General features: G+C 37.8%; 1 long non-coding RNA gene across 1 annotated transcript in view; it reads right to left on the reverse strand.

Annotated features, from left to right (window-relative positions):
- Positions 1–13982: 13982 nt before the first annotated feature.
- Positions 13983–23210, reverse strand: part of LOC127013518 (uncharacterized) — a 90853-nt gene continuing 81625 nt past the window's right edge. The window contains exon 3 of the long non-coding RNA XR_007766084.1: positions 13983–14126. This is a non-coding gene — a long non-coding RNA (uncharacterized LOC127013518). The remainder of the gene's footprint in view (positions 14127–23210) is intronic.

Raw genomic sequence — 23210 nt, forward strand, 5'->3', positions numbered from 1 at the left:
TTCCTATTCCTCCTATTTAACAAGCACAACTGGTAGACCATTAGAAAACAGACTTCCTAAAAGCAAAGCATAGAAGTGCTTCAATCAATCTCTTTGTTCTTGATAAACTCTCAAGTAGCTACAGACTCCCATTTGGGAAAAGCTGGCAACAAAGCTCCTCTAACAGAAGTCGTCTGTTGCTGGGAATGATCTTACAAATGACTAAAAATTCAGAAGAACACAGAAGTCTTCTGGTGATTCAATGTTTCTTATCTTTAGCAGTCTCTTATCAATCAAAAAAAAAAAAAAAAAAAAAAACCCAAAATGAAGGAATAAGATTTTCATCCAAACTAGAGTGGTAGCATAAGAGAAGAAAAGCTGAAAGCTTTAAGAGATATTAAGAGAAATGGATTATGCACATGAATTCACAACTTCTGCAGAAATTCCCCAGCTCTTCCCATCACACAGTTTGTGACTGGTATTTCCTTCATGTGATTACATAAAACAGAGTAATATATTTTATTATATATAATTATATATATAATTAATATATATATTAGATATTTTTCTAATATCTACTTTAGACTAACAGCCCTATCATCTTGTTTTTAACTATTTACATGCAAGCCTAACATTTGCTTAGTATTTCACACACTGATGAAAATCAATATTAATGATCTGGAGCTCTGCTTTTTTCAACCCTTCTACAACTTCTGGAATGAAATCAAGAAGGGGATTACTGATTAAAGCGAGTGCAACTTACTTGGGTTTCCTTTAATTTTTTTCTGCAGTTCTTAGCTCCTGATTTATAGCACTTAGCATAAGCACCACCTTTATTTCACTTGATATACAGTTCTTATATACATCTGGCTTCACCTGTCTTCTAACAAGGCTGCACTCTTGCTAGACAGTTAACAATTAAAAAAATAATTACAACTTTTACAACTACTTTGCCCTCTTTGGCCGTTACAAGACAGGGGCTTTTTGGATATCTAAAAAGCATTCTTAAATATTTATTTTTGAAGCATTATTCACACTTTTACCTCATTAAAAAGTCCATCCAAAGTGATTGGCCTCTATTGTTTTCAGCTTTAGATGAGTAGCTCTTTGAAACTCCAAATACATATATTGTTTGTTTGGATTTTATTCTGTTTACCAAAGCCATCTGAGGTCAAGTCTTGATGATTTCTACTTACTTATCTGTGATTCTCTGTTCTGAAAATCAATTACTCCTTATCTGCTAAGATCAGATCTCTGTAGCTTTAGTGCCATGTCGGATGCAAAATGGAAATAGAAAGTGTGTGTTAGAGCACTTAAAAATGCCAAGCACGTTTTGGTATTAGCTGTATGAAGTTTCTAACATTATCACCTGAAGAGAAGCCCTGTAGTTACATAGCTTTTTTTCCTCTCACCCAATTTTAATCTGTGATTATAAGGCAGACTGGAGGCCTGAAGCAGTCCCTAAATTATAATCCATCTTGCATATTATCTGTTTTGACATTTTTCCATAAGCAATTAAAGATTGTTTATGCTTCTGACTTGTCAGTTCCTTCAACATGGTAATGTCTTTTTTGGTTTTGGAAGAAAACACATCCTTGCTAAAAAACACTGCAACACTAACACAGGTTTGGGGTTTTTTGAGTGCTTCAGTCCTGCTAGCCATCCAACCAGACTGGCATAACACCAAAGTCAAATTTTTTATTACAAATGGAAAATTACTATTTCTCTCATTTATAACACAGACTCCTAGAATTGTTGTACAAGCTATTAAAAAAAATTCTCCTCCTCCCTTTTTTTTTTTTCCACATAGCCATTTTTATTCCCCACCTCACGATTTTTTTACTGTCCATTACATTCCTCCTTCCCCCATAGACACACGCTTTTCATAAAAATATAATATGTTCTGGCACTTTGACTCTCTTGATATGGAGACCATCCCAAAAGAACAGCAATTGCCGCTGAAGAGCGTACAGCACCGTCTCCCAGGGCCGCACGGTCTCGTATTGCACTAGTTACCCTGCAACTTGCTTCTGAGATAGCCTGCCCTCTGCATTGCTTTAAATCACCCTTTCAAAACCTCACGGGTCTTCGGACTTCCAGAAGCGGTACCAAACTGACCTCAGGGAACCGACCTGGAACCTCCACCATCTCTCTAAACCTGTTTCTGACCACTGGGTGATAGCAAAAATTTTGGAAAGGCCACATTGCATCTAACACTGCAGCAACAACAACACTTGCCTAGCATCCATTGGCTTGACTTCCCCACGAATTTTAGGAAGTTGGCTCGCTTACATTATCCAGACCTACTCTGAAATTCTCTCTGTAGATACAATGCTGGAGGCAGCGTGCATGCCTGGGGCACCGTGCCTATAGGAGCTCTTGCTATGGCAACATGCCTCTGTGCCGTGCTACAGGCACGCTTCAGCCCACTATGTGTTTACAAGGTACATTACAGACATTGCTAGATATCACGCAGATACGGTATTATGATAAAATATGATAAGACAGAACTACAGAAAAGATATATTTTTCTTTCATTTCTACGTTGATCTTTGTGCATGAGGTAATTATTATCTGTCTATTCTAGAAATAATAAATGTGAGGCATAATCAAATGTTTTATATATTCATCTGCAGAACTCAAATCAACTTTGATCCCTGCCAAGAAGGGACTGGAAAAAATTAATTCCAAAAACCCTAAACTGTGATTTTTTTTTTTTTTTACTGTAAAAACAAACCGAGCAATACCAGGTTTCTTCATAGCCTGACTATACAGAGAATCATGAGAAATCTCTCTTATATCACACTTTTCCATTCTGCAGAAGTTGAATAGTTTTTCCTTTATTCAGGAATACCTACTTTGACATTAGAAGCTAACTTCATGGTACTAATATGAGGAAAGTGGGGGTTACTTTCTTTTCTGATTTACATTGAAAATTAAGCTACCATGGAGCGATCACTACCTTTTTCCAGACCAAGAGATTATTAAAGCTTTCAAAATTTATGAAGATCACATCATACACTGATCAAATTTCACTTACAAGTTTGTACTTCACAGTGTTTCTCACACACCATTCACTCAACGCTTTACAGGCACTCTTGTAATATCTAGAAAGCAGAATCCACAGCTACATAAAAAAGCCACAAAACCTCAGTGTTACTGGGGTTTGCCCCTATCCTTTGAATCACCTATATTTAAACAATCTACAGAGGCAAAAGCATTCCCTCTTTTTTCATCCTGACTAATAATTCTTCTTTAGCAGTCTCAACACTATTTCTTTATGATGTGTTTTTTATATTTCCTTCAGAACACATTATGAAGAGATATCTGATTTCTTTACTTTTCTTTATTTTTGATGTATTGGCAATGGACTCAATGTTCAATTCAGCCACGTTCCTCACTGTGGTCCCCCCTTTTCATTGAGATCACAGTTCTACCTTCCAGCTGATTTATACTTCCACTCTTTCTGCTTAATGATTCAGAAAATAGCTTCTCATTTAAACAAAAAAAATTTCTATGTAGTGTTCAGCTGAGGTGCAACTCTTGCACCCTTTTAAATGGGTCTCTGACAGAGTCCAGTATGCTTTATAAAAGCAACATTCACAACTTATACAGTTACTGTGCACGAAAGAAAAATGAGTACTAAAACTTCATAAAAGAATTGTAGATGTATGAAGTCAGCAGAGACAAACGTTCGACCCAGTCCTGCCACACTGGATGGTGCTGCCACCTGCCTTTAGGAAGGTATGTTCAGTTGGTATTGATGAATTTTAACAGCTGGTTTTAAATCCTCTTAAAACTGAATGTTCTACTGAGTAGATATTTCAGGCACACTGGACAGCTGTATTAAATGTTTTTCTTTGGGATTTGATTACTTACAGTACATTGAGTTTTAATGCATCATCCACTGTTAACTCTGGTTTGATAGTATCTTGGCTGGTTACAATCTAGTGTTATTACAACATGATTTGCAGGCAGCTTAGAGTAAGCTCTGGATTCTGCCGTGTATGTTATCAGAAATTCAATGTTCCTACATATCATAGAAGAACAGAAAAATTCCATATAACATGCAGCTTTATCATACAGCTCAATTGTCAATAGGAAATCTTACCTGAAAATAACAAATGAACATGATGCATGCTAAAGTATGGATGCATGAAATAAAAAACATTCCAGCTGTAAAAGTCTTCGTCTGTATACAGACCGTTCCAGTGCAGATAACCAAGACTAATTTTATTGGATTAATCCCCCTAGTGAAAGTCATTTGCTTAGTTCTAACACCATTAATAATATTTAATATATCTAGTGTGGCATGAGGACACTCTAGAAGGAGGGCACCACCACAGTTCACCACTTTGTGATCAAGGGTGCTTCTCCTTACCATAAATATTTTTATCTTGCCAACTATCCCTTTATTTCTCCAGTCCAGTATTAATGTTAAATCTTGAAAATATTCAGCTGCTTTGAAATGTTTTATAAAAGAAAATAATTTTACATGAATTGTTTTCTTTCTGAATACCTGAACTTATGAGAGGTCTAGCATGTTCATGCAGCACTTACTTACAAAGCCTGTTTCTAAGTAGCTACTTTTACTCTCAAATAACACTACTGTCTTAATCAAAGGGAAGACAAAATTGATCTCTAGTTCTGAGGAGGAATGGCTAAATTGTTATTAAAAAAAAAAATCATAAAACTTTTATATGTAAGCATGCCAAGCTCTGGTTATACCATTTCATTAGATACTGGGCTGCTGATAACGTCTGAAAGTCAGACAGACATAGTTTTCAAATATTCTTGTAAAAATACTTTAATCGGGGGAAATAATAAATAGGGAAACATCTATTTCATTGATAAACTATCATAAAAGTTAACCAATTATGTTCTGTGGGCTTTTACTTAAACTGAAATGATGCTTTACCTCCTACTTTCCAAGAGGACGTTCTCTCCTGTGTGACAGGAAGAGTGAGACACCAGCGTTCAGGCATCTTGATTGCAGCACTGCACTAATACGGCACAACTCTCACCATTCTCCCAAAGCACAAAACCTCACATTATTTATATTATGCTATTTTCAGTGAGCATTGATTAAAAATACTTAGTTGGCTTACTATGATGAGCAAGTGTAATAAGAAACTATTTCAGGCAAAAATCAATAGAACGTACAGGCGATGAGAAGAGAATACAGACATTTAAGTCCATTTCCATGACAGGTTTTTTTGCTCCTGTATGATAACAATAAATGATATTATCCAGTAGCCTTTAATTAACTTGCATTTTCAAATGTATTTTATATCTTTAAAGTTAAGGACATTGATACCTTCTGCCTCGTAACTTTGAAAATTTGTGCTGCAAGAGACACAAAATGGCATTTACCTGGAGTGATATTCCTTGGCTCATACCCTGAGCCATTAAGCTATTGCACAAAAAAAGGGATATCATTGATTTCCTCCAGTTTCGTTTCTAAAGAGCTGAATGAACCCTAATTATTTCTCTTAAATATAAAGCCCAGGCCTTTGAGAAGCTTGAGGTGTAGCTTTTGAGCTGGCAGAAAAGCATCTCAAAACTCCAGGCTGAGGTTTGGGGAACTACAGAGGCTCTTTCAGGGGATAACAAGGCTCTTCTATCTCATTATTTTCCTTTTTGACTAGTTCTGTACAACCGAATACTGAAGCGTAGCAGTGGAATACATCTCAGTATTCAGCAATCTCATGCTTTAAATCCTACTCTGCAATGCCAGTACTCTCCAAGAGCCACATAGGGAGCATAGGAGCTTTAAATAAATATTCTGTCCATCTATACTGTATGTCTAGACCCTTCAAATTCAGTTTTCCACCCCATTGCAGAAAATGTATGGAATAGCTGCCTGTCTGCTCAGGCTTTGCAGGTCTGTAGCTGCATTACTCACCAGGTGTGCGACCACTTACGAAATAAAATGCTATGCTCAGTGACTCCCAACAGAAAGCAAAAGCTTTCTGGGAAGCACAGCAAAAATGTTTCCATTACTGAAATGATTACACTTCACTCAGAAATATAAAGTAACAGGGAACCAGATGATTTTACATATTCTTTGTCTTACTTCATCACACATGCCTGTCCTGGATAAACAAGGTGGTGGCGGTTCTGCTATAAACTCCTAGCCTTGACGTCCAAAAAAACCCCAGAAATGGGCTCAAAATTACCCCAGCGGGAATCAGCAAAGTCGTAAGGTCTAAAGGTGCTTAAAAGCCACAGCCAAGCAACAAAGCAAATGTTTCTAGAGACTTCTTAATCTAGATGCACTTTAAGTAGGACTTTATGTGAATGTCGAAAACCAGATTTTTCTGATACAAACAGTATGGAAAAAAGCTTGTAATTCTTCATACTCTGGGGGATTTACCACCTCTGCAGTTTTAGCAAGCCCCATTCACACTGAATCAACAGAATATTTACAGAAAACAAGGTTGCTAGGTGGTGAAGAGAAAACATTACAATCTTCATAAATTTAGACTTTTTTTATGCAACATTACTTTGCAGCACTAAAAGCTGTCTAAAAGCAATTCTGTACATGTTCATATGTGAAATAACCAACCACCCAATTTTCAGTGTAGATTTCACAGGAAAGTGCATCAAAGGAGTGAGCGTGCTTCAAAAAAAACAGTGGGTATTGCCAAAATCCTTCCTCTATGTACACAGGAAATTTTGCAGAAAACTCACTAAAAAATTTCTTTGCCAGCAAATAGCTCGAAATTAGTATTTCCACAAACAATCTATCTTAAGTGCATGTCAACATTCAATTTCTTTTTCCCTAAACAAAATTGACACTTATAGAAATAATATTTTGTTTTAACAATCTAGTTTTCCAGAGAAAAGACATTTCTACAGAGTCAGTGCATCCAAGCCTTAGGGATTGTCACAATTAAGCTGCCCCCTCCCTTGTGAACCCTGTATTAGTATTAATGAGATGCAGAGGGAGTTACATTAAGATTTCTTCCAGCCAAAAGGGCACATCAAACTGCTTTATTGCTCCTGAAGGAGGAATAAGACATATTTCATCCATTCTCCAAAAGGATATACACAGGTTTCCTATGTATCGGAAGTACTGGCTATACTTTATGACTAGGGTAGTATATTAACACCTTGCAGCTCTACAGAATGACTGCAAGAGGAAGGAGATTTTAGCGTAAATAATCTACTTTCATATTTGTCATTGAAAAGGTCTTCTCCCCTTCTTAGAGCCCCTTCTCTTGACCTTTTCTTAACTCACGTTGAGACAAACATGCTCAAGTCAGTAAGAGCCATCTTGGACAAAAATGAAACTTCTCAGTGTCTAGACCCTTGGCCTCACACTGATTTACAGCAAAGAAAACAGTCCAAGAATCTGAGTGCCTACAAAACAGCTGACCTGGAGGCCAAAACAAACAATAAAGACTTACCATTGAACAGTTTCGCTTTAGCCACATGCCAGATCTCAGGATCTGCTGAAATTATTAAACAAATAGCTGCCTAATCAACTGAAAATAGGTAGCTTCTCAGTTACTTTGTTTTCTCCAGAAGGAATGAGATAAGAAAACTCTTCCGTTTTCACCTTTCGCCTTCCTTTCAGTGGATTTCCTAGGAAAGGAGGGCCGTTGCCTTTTCTTCACAAGTACTGGCATGGAAGTACTTTGAAGTGGGATTTAACTCTGGAGCTGGCCCTGCTTTGAACAAGTAATTTGTACCAAATCGTTTCCAGAATTGCCTTCCAGCCCACATCGTTCTACGCTTCTACTTAGATTTACAGGTAGCAGCTGTATCAAACATCACATAAATCTTTCACTTGGAATCTTCCTAGAGTCTGCTGTCAGCTATGTAACCTTACAGACACATATCTTACCCTACTTCTAGCATTCTTATAGTGTATGTACTGTATCACCTCATATAGTAGAACAGATTTCAAATAGTTTGATATAATTTTTCACTATAAAAAGGATTTGATCATTTATGGGACTCTTTCTGTCTTCAGCTGACAGTAAAACTACCAGATTTGTCAGGGAGACAGTGCTCAAGGTCAAGAAAGCACATTCCTACAGGTCCATGACAACCCAGTCATACTTGGCTCATTTGTTTACTGTCAGTTTACATTTGCCTTCCATATTTCACCCAGCATAATTTGATACTGGTTGGCTACAAAAAAACCCCCAACCCCCCAAAAAATCCCACTCACGGTATTACCATTCTGATAGTACTGCTTTCATCATCTCTACCTTACTCAAAAATTCACTGGTAAATCTGATTCTCCTAAACATTTCAGCTTTGACATTAAAGACTTCAAATATTGTTAGCTTGACTTTCTGAAAGTGAGACTTGCATGACCACAGTTGTCAGCCCCTTTATTAAAACTTGGCAATTTCCACCAAATTTGAAAAAGGAGTGGAAATTTAAGTTTAAGGTTTCCACTGGGAGGACAAGCAATGATGTGATTCGTTCTAGCTAGCCTTTGTGGTTGAAAGCAGCAGAGACCTGCTGATCAACTGGCAACTATATTGCTTTGGAAAGCCACAGCACTTACTGCCTCTTGCAGAGTCAGTAGCTCACATGAAGGTAGGTAAGGAAAAGAGCTGAAAATACTTCAGCAAGGAAACCGAGGACATGGAAGGTAATTGGGGGATTAGATGGTATAAATGAAGACTACAGAGATTCACTGAAGAGGTGAACATAGGGTGGTGCAAGGGGAGAGGCAGAAATTGTAAGCGAGACTGGATTCCTGCAGCTAGCGTGTATAGGATAAACTGTAAAAGAAAGCTTTCATTTGTTTTACTACTCAAAATTTCTTCATCTATTTTTTGTCTAATTAGATGCAGAAACCAATAAGAAGTTTCTGCATCTAAAATGTGTAAAAATATGTTTATATACATACGTGTGTTGTGCAACATGGAAATGAGAGCATATTTGATGATCTTCAGAGATGCATGCATGTCTAAGCTGATTTTTTTTTTTTTTTTAGGGAAAATCTATACACTACAAACAGTGTAAAACAGAGCTGAGCAGAGATTACAGAGTTTTCATAGCAATGCTGGAGATTTAAAGTCACTGTGGAGATAGCAGTTTGTTCTCATTGCTTCTGCTCAGAGTCAAAAAGAAAGATTTGGAAGCATAGTAACTTTGTAGGATGTTAGGTAAAGAACTATAAAGTGGGGTGCTAAAAAGGTAGGTAAACATGAAGGAAGAACAGTTAGGTCCATTCCATAGCATGCCTATGCTTTAGCGTGAAATAAAAAAGTAGCATATTGTCAAGATGTTCTCTTTCCAGAGCTGAGGAGGCTATAGGTGCATTGGTCTTCTATAAGAGCACACTGCATTTCCTACAGTTGCTGGTTGCTGAAGACATACTCCAGATAATAGAAGCATAGATATCAGGTGTGTTAGATAACTTCTGTCAAAAACCTTGTTCCTAGTAAGTTAACACAACCTTTAAGATGTCTTTTAAAGTCTTTAAAAGTCTTTTTAAAAAGAGTATTTCCTGAACAACAGAAACACTAAGATAATGCTGTACGACAAGGATCACTTTAAAGGAATAATATCTCAACATTCTTGCAATTACACCAAGGAAGGAAGGAAAGGCAATCGTAGAAATAAATGAGCACCTTCAAATTATTAAGCAATTAAAGCAGCAGCAACGTGCTCAGCTTCACAGAAACAAGTACTATAAACAAAGACAGCTTTACAAATGTGAAGTTCAAGTCACAATTCTTAGCTGGGATGTAACTGCAGATACATTATTGCAGTTAGATTTGTTTAATCGCTCCTCCTTTCTGCACAAGGTATCAGCAGGATTAGTTATTCTTGCACTGAGCTTCTTATTATCATGATGGTGGATGCAAACGCCTAGAAATTTAGCTTTGTATAAATCCTGTAAAGCAGCTATTACTGCTATCTCTTCATTCCAGGACACACGGTACAACCAGCAAGCGAGCACTTTACGGTCACGCTGGAGCTATTTCACAGACAAGAATTAAATACAGAACTTCCAGCCCCAGATCCTGTGCCTCAGCTGTGACCTCTCTGCTGCCTTCTCCTGTGAATGTTTGAGTGTCCCCACTATTCATCAGGATAACAACCTGGAGAGGTGATCAATCCAAATGATACTGTATTTTACAAACACTCTCCTTTGGTCAAATAGTTATGACCTACAGGTATCCTCTCTTCCTACAACTGCAGGACACCCTGACTTTAATCCTCCATTTCTGGTCAAAAACTGCTGTTCCAACAAAATAAATTATCACGGGAAGACACTTGACTATTTAAAAGCATCAGGTCTGTTTGTTCCTGAAGACTGATGCGAGGTCTTCTGCGCTGCCACCCACAATCCATAAGGCTGGGCATACACTACTCCGCGACATCGGCATGACTTTGCAGGCTCTCCCTTCGAGTCACCTTGACTTTGTTTTAAACACATTGTTTTACTTTTTGCTTCCCTATCACCAGTATAAACAGCATGTAGAAAAGAACTGATGAGCTAATATAATTGACCAGAATAAATAATAGCACTGAACACTTTTAATGTATAAAGAGATTCCAACCACACAATCCAAATATTTACAAGCCAGGATGAGTCAAAGTTAATTTTTCACGGATACCTCCATAAAAGCGCAGTTTACAGGAACGATCTGAATACTAAAAAAGTTCCTGCCTTGCCAATTGTGTTTGGAACAGATTGTGGATGGGGAGAGTAAAACTCTTGGAAAAAACAGACAGGTACTCACAGCATAACACAGCTGAATTCACAAAGATGTACAGCAATTAAAAGTCACATTGGTATTTGAGAGGGCAAGAGAGATTAGACACCTGGAAATACACTTAACGTACTGAAATTCCAGGGAGAAGCCTTTGACCCATTTTCTGACTAGAAAAATAAGCCACCTTCCCTCTCCCCTTGTGTTTCATCAAAACTGGAGCCATTTCGAATTGAGCTTTACATAAACAAAATTTTATCAGAATAACTCTGAATAACTACAATGAAATGTCCTCACACGTACATTTTGCAATTGACTTAACATCCTCCTTGCTTCCTCTGAATGCTATAGTTAGCACCACAGCAGTCAGGATTGCTTGCTGTAAAATTTACCAGCAGTAGGTCATCATCTTTGCTGGCATATGGAAAAGTGTCCTTCCAGTCACTGGTGAAGGACAAAGCCATAGCAGTAGCACACACAGAAAGGAAAACAAGCAAGAGGTTAGAAAGAGGACTGAAAAAGGGGTGACACAGTCTTGAGGGAGAGCAGCAACTTGTGAGAGACAGGAGGATGGGAACTTGCTAATCAAAGTCCACTCCGAACACCAGTGGGAGCAAGCAACGTTTTAATTCATTGAAGAAACAACTTCGTTATTTCTTGCCTGATTAAAAAAAAGCAGTGCAAGTGGCTCAAGGCTTGGGGTTCTCCTAGGACCTGCTACTTGCTTTAAAGCGGCAAAATCACCCACGGAACAGATCCATGGGAAATTTTTTGAATTTCATGATGGACAGGAGACAGACAATGAGGTGGCACAAGGTGAGTCTGTAAGGCAATTTTAATATGTAAATTATTGCTAGGATTTCACAGCAGCTACCACAAATAGAAATTTAGAAGGCCAGATTTACAGGTGTGGAATCATCAAAGCAATGCAGAAAGTCACGGGTTTGAGTTTTGAGTCAGGCATACAGATGACCCTTTCGCGTTACTTGGGAAGTAAGGCACAATAAAAAAAATATCTCTCACCCTGTCACACATGACAGATCTAAACATGTGCTCAATTTAGGGCTTAAATGATGAAGGAAGTGCATAGGCAAGTAGAGGAATGGCACAAGAGTTCATAAAGATAGCTCAGCATTCAAGGTTAAGTTCATGAGTCTTTTCCTCTTCTGGATACTACTGATGTCAATATTTTCCAATATGTAACTCAAAACCCATACCTCTATGCTGCCTGTGCAACCATTAAACTGTTGATGAATTACCCTCAGGCACCAGATGCCTTTATCAACAATTTTTTTTTTTTTTTAAATAACCTGCAATCATGTACTTGTCTCTCAGTATCTTCTTGTACAGTCTGCTTTAGTACCCCCATGCTGTCAATTGTTTGTTGAGAGGTACTGTATGATTTTGATATATAACTATATCTCATTACTCCATATCACAACTTTAGTGAAATAGTAAATTTTTAAAATAGAGTGTATAAAACAAAAGTCATGTAATCCTTTCATTCATGTCTCTAACATGAAAATAGAGGTCAACTTAAGACATACGCTGTTCAGTTTTCATGTTAAGTATACAGCAGTAACTCTTCATTCAAAATACTATTTTTAATCATTTTTAAAGACAAAATGCAGTCGTCCACCTTGTACTTAGCACAGAACAAACAAATGGTTAAATTGAATGCTATGAAATGAATCTATTTTTAATGAATTATTTCACCCCTGCCAGGAAAGATCACTGAAAAGATCACTGGAGAAATTAAGTATGGCAACAGATACTGGAAGACACAACAGTCTTTGCAAGCAGTGGCTTGCTCAGAAGGTTTTAGCACAGTGCTTCAGTTATCCACTCTCCTAAGAAAAAGAGGCATCAGTGGTTCTCAAGTTGTCTGCTAGATATTTTAAATAGAAGATCCAGATGATTTTTACTGACTGCAAAACATCAACCAACAAAATACTTTCTTCCTTGGTTACTGACAAAAGACATCACTTTTGAAAAACCATCACACACAGCTCATTAGCGCACAGGGCAGAGCGATGTAAAACATCCCTGCCCATAGCTAACATTAACTTGCATTCACTCTGCCTACTGTTTCTCACACATTTTTTCCCAGCAGAAAAAAACTTCATTAAAATCTGAAAACATACCTAGATGACTGGTAGCATGCATCTGTGCAAATGAATCCTGAATGGCCTTGCATTCATCTTTTCATATGTCATTTACTCTGTGAAATATTTAGTAAGTACATCCCCACAAGTTTCCTTTCCTTTTTAACCATTCACTCCTTGCTTTACACATGATAGCTCGGAGATTTTTTACCTCTGCTTTCCTTCACTGAACTCAGCATTTCACTTCTATTCTGGGGATTAATTTTTTTAAACTTAGTTTTAAGTTCATAAAGCCAAAGATAAGATAGTTTGAGCAGAAATTTCCATAAGTCTTTCAAAGTTTTCTCAAGGTTCTCTCACACTAGATTCACTTTCTTCTCCCCAACGATTTAATCTGTTGATTCAGGATTGTTTCAAAAACTAGGTCAGGGATACCCCGAGTCTGAACCACAAACAGCAGATATTCTTAATGAAACGGTTTGCTGAAGAATAAAAGTAATGGGCAGAGCTCTTCTGTCATAAGTTCATTTTCTCTTTTTAAAAAAAAACATCCAATTTGAATCTTATTCTGGTCAGTAATGCATGACAATCACTTACACATTCTGTACATGTATTATGAGGTGGAACTTTAGGGATGTGGGAAATTTTGAGCGTACATCTCTCTCTCATTAAAGCCAGTGGAAAAGCAAACAAACTCAACTTAAACGTAGTTTCAAACAACAGTGAGAAACAAGCAATGCAGTTACTCACAAAAGACTTCTCCTCTCTTTTCTAAACTGTTCTATAAAATGAGTAGGTTTATTAAAATGACAGTCCCAGAGGAAGAAAATCGATCAACAGCCTATATTAGAACTTAAAGACCAAAGCTTTTCTTTTTAAAAAGGGAAGAAATCTGTTTTTCTCAAACTCAGTTATATAAAAGCTATTAACATTTAAAAAGCAAGATGTTATTTAAGAAGTTGCATGTCAGATGAACTTGGAAAACCTAACTTCCCAAGTGAATTTACCAGATCAGCTATTTCAATTTATTGTTATTTACACTGAGAAATTTGTTTTTAATCCGTTACTACCGTTGGCTATCCCTCCAAAGAACAATACTAACGAGAAAAAGAGCTTCCACAAAATTAGTGAGGATGTTCTATTAAATTAGCTTCAGACTAAGAATCATATTCAAAAATCACATCTTGCTAAATATATTTTACTCTGACTTTATTCAGCAGGGAAAGAGCCATGCCTGGCATGGAAAACATGATGGAAGACAGATGCAAGTAAAATTGTCAATTTTAAGCTGTCCGTTTAAATTTCATCATCTTCTCTGTACTGTGCAGGCAGATGACAGTGGTCTTGCCACCTAGGAAAAAGTTGAAAGGGAGCAAATTACTCTCTGTGGTACTTCATGTGATACTTCGTAAGGCTGAAGCATGGAAGAGAAGACAATAGCAGAGGGTTAGATACCCCCAGGAAAGTAGTCTCAACCCTACAAATGAAAATCAGTACCATTATTTTACTTGGATTCTGCTACAGGAAATATCTTGTGCTCCATATGAGCCCCTCAGTGAGTTTTACAACACCAGAACAGATTGTAAATATCAAATTATTACTTGTTGCACCAACTGGCATTATATTTGATTAGTTCCAGTTTTAATTGCTTTCTCTCACATAGTTTCTCTTTTGGGGCACATCCCACTTGCTATAGGATTATTCCAAAAGTAGCTCCTGCACATCAAGGCTTTCCCCAGGCGTTTTCTTTCATTTGCAAGCTCTGTCTACGCTGTTAAAGTCTGAAGACTTTGGTTACCAGAGTTTTCAGGTGCAGCAGCTCCATTTCATCTGCCACATATCTCAGTAGCAACCACGACACATGCCAGGTTGAGTCTATAGCAGATCCGGTGTGTTGTAAGCGCATGACGCAGCCTGCGCAGGGACAGGCAAGCCCAGTGCTTTCATGACACACTGCACGCCACGCAGTGCACAGGCCACCTCTGCCATACATAAGCAGCGTCCACACATGAACATATCTGGTTTTGTCCTTCCTGGGCACAAGGAACAAACTACTTCTACCTTTGCTACAAGTCGCTCACTTAGTGCATATAGGTGTAAAATGTGCAAACTGAAAAAAACCACTATTACACTGATTGTCCCTACCCTACCCTCCCCTCCCAACATGCCATAATAATTATCAAAGGAGCCTTTTAAATTGCCTATAACTTTAGAAGAAGGAAAGAGAAAAAAAAAAAAAAAAAAGAAAAAAGAAAAAAGAAGTACGCATAATAGCTTAACAAGTGCATCAAAAGACCCAAAACAATGTTCCCAGCCTAATATAAGATTGGCAATATTTAGCAGAAAAGCTGTATTTCAACTTCCAGCACAAGGTAATTATAAATTTATGATACTTATGCTTGAAGATTAAATATTTTCTCCTTTCCACTTTCACTGACTGAAACATTTTTCTGCAACTTTACAACCTTTACAACCCTTATTAGGTGAAAGAAGTGATATTTAGCTTGCTTATTGAAGAAAGCAATGATAATTCCCATTCAAGATGAGTCAGTTCCAAGCCTGCGTAAGTGACTTAGTCTCTTGAAACAGTCATGGGACAGGACCCAAGATTCAAGACTCATTCACTGCATTAATCATAATTTTTAAACTGTAAGCCTTGCAGGGTTAAAAACTAAATAATCCTCTGCTCCCCAGTGTGAGCACTCATTGCATTCTGTAACTGTTAGGCAAATCTGTTGCGCCCATTCCCTTCTGCAGGCTGTTCACATCAGGAGACAGCCACACACTTCTATCATGGAAGCTAACAAAAATCAGATTAAGGAAGTGCTAAACTCAAAATAAGACTTAATCAAACCGCTCAATGTTCGATAAACTACAGGTTCAAACACTAAACAAAAGATAACACTAATTACTCCGTCAACATTTAGTCAACCACAGATTCGGAATGCCAAGCGGAATTTAATTACTACACGGCCAACTTAGCTTCAGAATGATGACTTAAAATGCACAATCACTCACGGATAAGATGAGGGCTCTCAACCTGCAGGAGTTTCCGTGGGCAGCATCCCGACCCACAGGGAGAGTCCCCGACTGCAGACCTGCTGCTCCAAGGAGGACTGGCTCAATTTGCCCTCCGGCGGGGCTCCACTTATACCCTAGGTAGGATCTGATCTGTGGTCAAATAAGGTGACGTTAGTCCTCGTTGGCCAAGGGCCAAAACTTCCTTATTCTTGACCGAAGCGTGTGCGTGATGGTCATAATTGGACTCCACCGTGCGGGCGAGGCAGCTTGACCCCCAAACCGCGGCTTCTAGGGTTTTTTTTCCTCTTTTCAAGGGCCAAGAAGTTTCGCCCTCTATCAGGGCGGGTGTACCTGCCACAACTTCTCTTTAGTGAAATACGCTGACTCCAGACAGAAAGTGTTATGAGTGTAATATTGGTTAGAATAAGAATAACCTATCGTGATGCACCTATTGTGTGCGTGAAGGAAACAATCCAAGAAAGTCAACAGTAATTCCTAGCATTTGAAGGCTAGTTTCTGCTATCTGGAATTCCTTTAACACAAGCCTTCCTATATATATATATATATGTCTACTACGTATTTCAGAAAATCACTAGTATTTTAAACTGGAAGGTTGATCATTTTGAATACAAATCAATCCAAACCAATTCATTGGGAATAAAATGAGGTTTCCTATCACCTATGGTGCATGTCCATATACAAAATGCATGCAGGCTGGATGATTTCTGACACCCATGGCACACACTCTGGTATGGACTCCACCACGCACTGTAAGATTCAGCCTCGGGCACTAGGTTCCTGTATACCCCTACATGTGGTAAAAAAAATAGCAATAATCACTCAGATTAGGATTGCCAGACTTTGTCTTGGACAATAACTGGCTTCTGATGCACAGCCAGCTGTCATGAGAGGAGCTGTACAGAATAGGAGAGGTTTTGCTGCGACAGAGAGGGAACCTTTAGCATCCACTGTGTCCTCTGTAGGGCTCAAGGTATTTGCTTGACCGCTGTTCTTCAGAGCAGGTGTAACTCAGTTCAGATCACCTTCATTCACAACTATGATCCAATTAAATATGGAATCTTTTTCCAGCAGGAGTCTCCAGAAGATTTCAAATTTTTTGTTATTCACTCTTTGCGAGTAATGCAGTATCTGGATGTTTGTTTTAATGAGTTATGCGTCTTAAATATAGAGAATAATATTAAACTGAAAATAATACTCATGTCAGAAGGAAAGCAAGTTGTAACTTGGATAATGCTTGAATCAAAAAAAAGTTACCTCCGTTTTCAATATTAATATCTGTAAAAGAATATTTTAAGGAGTCTGAGTCAGCTTGACTACCATGCTTGGGTTTTGGTTTTTTTGTGGAGGAGCTGCAACGAAATTCAATGTTTGGGCATGCTTCTGCTAGACAGACAGTCACTAATGCTGTTTCATTTCAAAGCATCAGGGTAATTGAATAATCTTTAATATGTATTCAGATTTCTGACATAAGTAATATATGAAGTTTCCAGGAGAGTCTTCCTGCAAAGACTGATTGCACAGAAGACCATTTTAGATTAGTATCATTTGGAAACAGTAAAAAAACCCTAGGAAAATGTCTTCACTGTATTTCCCAAGGACACTGTACTATATATGACTTCTGCCTGCTTCAGCTTTGTTTTGTTGTTTGACTAAGGCCAAAAGCAGGCAATAAAGTAATTGTTAAAGGACTGAGCTGGACAAGTAATGCAACAAACAAGTCTCAGCTACACAACTCTGAGAAAGCAGTGACTCTCAAAACAGAAAACAGACTGCTGCTTTGCAGCCAAGGAGGGGTTTTTTTCACCTCCAGAAAAGAGCAGCCAAACTGTACACAGCTCATACACGCAGGCAGGTTATATCCATGCCTGACACGTTTGGAGGAGGTGCATCCACATTCTTCAAAGGCACCAGCCATGTAGCTAGCCTGGACCTACATTAGAAGAATTGTTTATTATGAGTCCCGGCTTCTTGTAGGAACTTTTCAAAAAGCCATACTATGCACTGAGTACTATGACTAAATACATTTGTATTTAGTCTTTCAGTTTACACAATTCACCTACCAATCATTCTCTAATATGTGTGAAAGGCCATAAGACTTTCAAGATGCACATTAAAAAGAAAAAAAGAAAAAAAGTCACACACAGTGCTTCTCCAACCCAACTTAAATTCCATAACCAGAAAATGTACATGGTCCTCCCAATTCAATCCCATATAAATAATGAGTTTGTTAACTAGAATCCTATGTTGAATGGGAGAAAATTCTACAGATATGAGTCAACCACCAAGGTAAACTGACTAAAACATGGCACTTACCAGGCTAGTTCCTCAAACTGATAATTAGAGGATATCATGTTTTGGTATGTTTCATTTCTTATGTTAAAGGACAAGCAACATAAGAACATATGCAACAATAGATCTAGACAACTTTAAAATATTAGATTACTTAACATTACTGAAAATTGGAAGTTGTTCATAAGTTGCAAGTGAAAAGATTGCAAAACAATTCAACTTTAACATTTTGAGCATTGCTTGAAGTAATTCCATTTATTTATTTCTGCATTTGGTATCACTGATGTAACTCAGATAAGTTAAATTGCACTGGTGGGATAGGAAACACTACCCATTAACTGAGAACTTCCTTCTTCTCCACCTGTGACCCAACAAACATCTGGATGATTAACATGAAAGATTCTCTCCCAGCACACTGCAGTACAGCGCAGAATACTCCTACGGTAACTCAGGCTCCACAAAGCTAACTGGAGTTAAATGCCCATCAGGGAATAATACATAAATAAATATAAAATATTCTGAGTATCTTGACTTCTTCTGCTTCTAAGTGTCCTTTTCTTTTCACAGGTCAAATTCAGAGGAAGTATAAGCAACTTTAACCTGCTAATTTAAACAGAGCTACAGGACAAGTACACACTACATGCAAACTACTCCAATAAAGTTTGATCTATCTACCCTACACAGGATTCTGTCCTGCAAATCTAATGCTATTTAAATTAAGCATTTACTTCTAATCGCACCAGAATCCACTTGCCCATTTTACTTCCCAAGAGAAAGGGCTATAGCATCAGAAGAAATAATTTCCAGCTTTTTCAGTGATAGCTCTGAGATATGTTGGTTGTCATTAGTATCACCAACAAGAAACTTTTCAGAACTGAAAACTTTTAATTTCTGCCAGTCTTCCCTGAAATTCTTCCCTTCAGCAGGCACACTAAGATCATTCAGAGATGCATTTATCACACCTAATGATCTTCATCCTGGCATTCAAACTTTCTTTCAACTTGAATTGGTTTTCTTTGAGGAATACAGATGTGTCTAAAAAACAATATATCTGTTCTCCACAAGAGATAAATTAATGTGAAATCAAATTCTGTTGTTGTTAAGCTGTCACATTTACTAGCAGCCTCATTTCATACTTTCAGGATCTGGCTTGTATAATAATCCGAATATAATGTAGTATCTCACATCCCATTCTTGCAGAATACTAACGCGCTCCATTCACAGAGCAGCACAGGGCATATGTAGGTTCATGCTTTGTGGTTCTTGCAATTTCCAAAGGCTATCGGTGAAAAGAGACATTCCACTGGGAAATGTCTTTGTGTGGACAATACCCTATAAATTTCTGTAGAAGCAGTCAGGGAGCAACCCTTTTTATTGCTTGTAAAGGGCTTTGTTCACTGCAGCCAGAAGTCTCCAAGCAAAGGGATAGAAACAGAGATTAATTGCCTCATCCGCTCAGGGGGTAATTCCCTTTTGGGTAGTACCATAAAGCTTAGAAAGTTTATTGATGGAGTCTGTGTTTTTCCACAGAAATATTGCTAGTTTCTTTGCAATGGACTTAATCAGCTGAATGGGGTAATTTCAGGCTGGCATTTTACTAGTTGGAGGAGTTACATGCTGAAGCAATCTTTCTACATCAGGAATGAAATTTCCCTATCAATCTACATATGACTGTGTAGTCAAAGTCTTTCATCAGCGAGTTAGATGAACTTGGAAGAAGTTTCAGGGCTTTAATGAAAGGGTGGTTTTCCTTTCACTCCAGACAGGGTTTGAGGTTTTGGTTTTGTTATTGTTGTTGTTTGGTTGGGTGTTTTGGGGTTTTTTTTGGGGGGAGGGGGTGATTTAGGAGGGTACCTGGGCTTTATATAGGTCCATAGCTATAATTTTGTTAACTTTGAAAAAGAAATGGAAGATGGTACACAGTGTCTGTAGGACAGTCAAACCAAATAATATGAACTTTTTTTTTCTTTTTTTGAGCAGAATATTGAAAGATCTGAGAATTGGTGCAAACCCTGCCAGCCTCCTAACCAAAATATCACACCCCTCTCTCATTCCATGGTTCTGATCAGCTACCAGAGCTCAGCAGCTTTGCACACATCGCCATAATGAAATCAGAACCAGAGGTCATTGCACCAGCTCAAAACTAAATGAAAAAGGAAAATAATAAACCTAAGTATTTCTCTGTAACTCCTTGCTCTTCAGCAAATATATTTTAATTATGTTAACTGATTTGATTGTGCAATATAACAAATTACTGCAAGTTTACATTATAGAAACAAGAGTTAAACACCATTCCTGATAATTAGAGAGCAATTGATCCGTTCAGGATACAAAAAATACATTATGTATTACATCAACAAGTCATCTTCATTTATGGTACTATCAAGCTGCTGACCAGTGAATCCCAGGTAGGTTTTTCTGATTATCTGTACTGCAAACCATGACTTCTGAAGAGATCATTACCTGCAGGTAGTAAGCCAAACGTATTCATGATTCAGGCCGCTTCTTTAGCCTAAAAGTAGTGTCATGGCCTACTAACCTCCACCTAAATTGCTTCAAAAGGGCCCAGCTGAGCTAGACCAGCTACACAGCAAATATACTGACTGTTAGGTAAAAGAAAAACCTGGCAATATTAGCATTTTACAGAAACCAAGCAAGGCATATTCCTCCTTAAGCACCAGGGAACACCTTAAGATCCCACGTACAGATCTGTTATTCAAGATTATTTTTGAAACTGTGTAAAGCACAATGGTTTTGCAACCTGACTCTAGAGATCAGCATTTACTTTTGTAATGGGATGTAAGTATTCAGGCTTCATAATCAGGGGTAAGATTGACTTCTGCTTTCTAAGCTGCTACTGTTCAACTGATGAAACATATCAACAAAATCAGCATACATCAGGAGGTCTTATACTCCCACTAAGTTCCCCTTGCCAAATTCTCCTTCATTCACCATTGAACATGTTATAACAATAGACCAGTCAATAGTTAATAGAGTTATATAAAGGACAACGGCAAGGGAAAGCCTTGAACTTTCACCCTTTACTAAACTCATTACAACTCTCTGAAGTGGATTAAAATAGCACAGAAAGCACCTTTGATCCTCTTTCAGTCACAGAAATGACCTTTGAATTTTATTGTGTTTACAATAATCTTCAATGCAGATGGGTGTGAACTTTAGCTAAATTAGTTTGACCTATTGCAAATAAAGAAAAATGATTTGCATTTAATGTTTCTTCCTGGAAACTAAGGGCAAAATGAAACCATAGAGCAGCATACCTCAAAAATGCTTAAACACTTTCTCTTATTCTACAACAGGAATACGCAATATTCACCAGAGACGAAAGTGGGAGTTTAAATATCTCTATCCTATACATAACAGGATACAGATTACAAATTGGCAACTTTAGAGATAGAGCTTTCCTAAAGTTTCCAAGCTCCAGAAAGGGAAGAAACACTTTCTTGCATCAGCTCTGCTTGCAGGTGGCCAAGGTAAGGACAACAAGAATTGAGCCAATGAAAATACCACTGTAGTTTCCTTGCAGATCACAACAACAAGCAGAAACTTCAGTTGCAAGGAAAGACAGAAGTAATTTACTTCCTTAGTTTTTTTTCTTATGCAAAATTCCAAATTAAAGACCCGTCTAATCTACTTTTTAAACTAATATATTCTATTAATACCGAGTAAAGCCTTTTCTCAGGCAATATGACAGGAATGGTACACAGCTGCAGCAAATATCTTCTGAAGTGCACTCAAAACCTCTAAAACAGTAATTTTGGAAGTGGGATGGGCTGCACCCCAAGCACTTTACTTTTTATGCTTTTAGTCCCCGACACAGTTCCACTACCCCAGTGCAAACTACAATGTGAAAATAATTTGTGCTTAATTCTTTAAAATACCATTCACTGCATCCGTACACTCACATACAAGCTACCATCCGAAGACGCAGGTTGGCAGAAGCTAGACGTATTTATTAGGAGAAGGATTTCTCTTTACCTGTCCTGTTCCCACATCCTTCCCTGAAGGATCTTCTTTTGTCAGAGATCTGCTATTAGGTTTAGACAGAGCTTTGGTCTCCTAAATCACAGTATGCATATTCCAGCCCCCATTACATCCCTTGCATCTCTTTGCCTGTCATCACATATCCCTCAGGGGGGAAGCCCCTGTCTGGATGCAGACAATACTTCCTCCTCCTGCTGCAAAGCTGTCACCATCATCACAACGTACCATCTTAATGAGGCTAAGGACTTCTCTGTACGTCTAAAGGCTTTACAAGCTTTATAAAAGAAAATAATTATGCAGTCTAATCTAATGCTTATAGATGCAAGTGAATAAAAACTTTATTGACACTCAAACTGCCCTCTATAAACTATCCAGAAGTCTTTAGCACTGAACGCTTTTGGGACATGCATGCAGGAGCTGAAATTTTTCACAGCCATTATTTCAAACTCTGCATTTACAGACCCAGGAGTCCATAAATATTTGGATGAGAATTTACTTCTCTATAAATAGGTCTACAAATTCCTATCACAGCCATCCACTTACACATAACTAAGATTTTATGCAGCTAGCTGTGACCACCTTTCTTAAGAGATTCATTTGCTTACTATTAAAAAAGAATAATAACAACCTGTAAACTTCCTTACATTGTGTACGAGAATACAAAACTTACAGATGTGGACTAGCTGATTACAAAAGTATCTCATGAAATAAAAAAAAAAATCAAGAGGAACTAGTGTACTATTATTATCAAAATAGGCAGCTACACTGCTAAAAATATGCATGCCTTTGGAGCTGATAAACACAACTGTCAAATCAAACCACCTGAAATACATGCAAAGTATGAACAGCAGTTTGATCATTTTGTTCCACACTATAAACTAAAATCTTCTGAAAGTTGAAGGGGGGAGAAAGAGCATGTTATTGGTACTACATTGCTACTATAACTTAAGTGATTGGTGGAAGCACTAAATACCATCTTGTCTTACAATGTACTCGTACTTTCCTCAGGACCAGGTGCTTTAACTCTGTTCTGAAAAGCCTGAACTATTGTTTGACCTGCAGATTACTTTTCTCTGTTATTTACAGAGTTCGCAAACATCTT

Source organism: Gymnogyps californianus, chromosome 2 (genome assembly GCF_018139145.2).
Source record: "Gymnogyps californianus isolate 813 chromosome 2, ASM1813914v2, whole genome shotgun sequence".
NCBI lineage: Eukaryota > Metazoa > Chordata > Aves > Accipitriformes > Cathartidae > Gymnogyps > Gymnogyps californianus.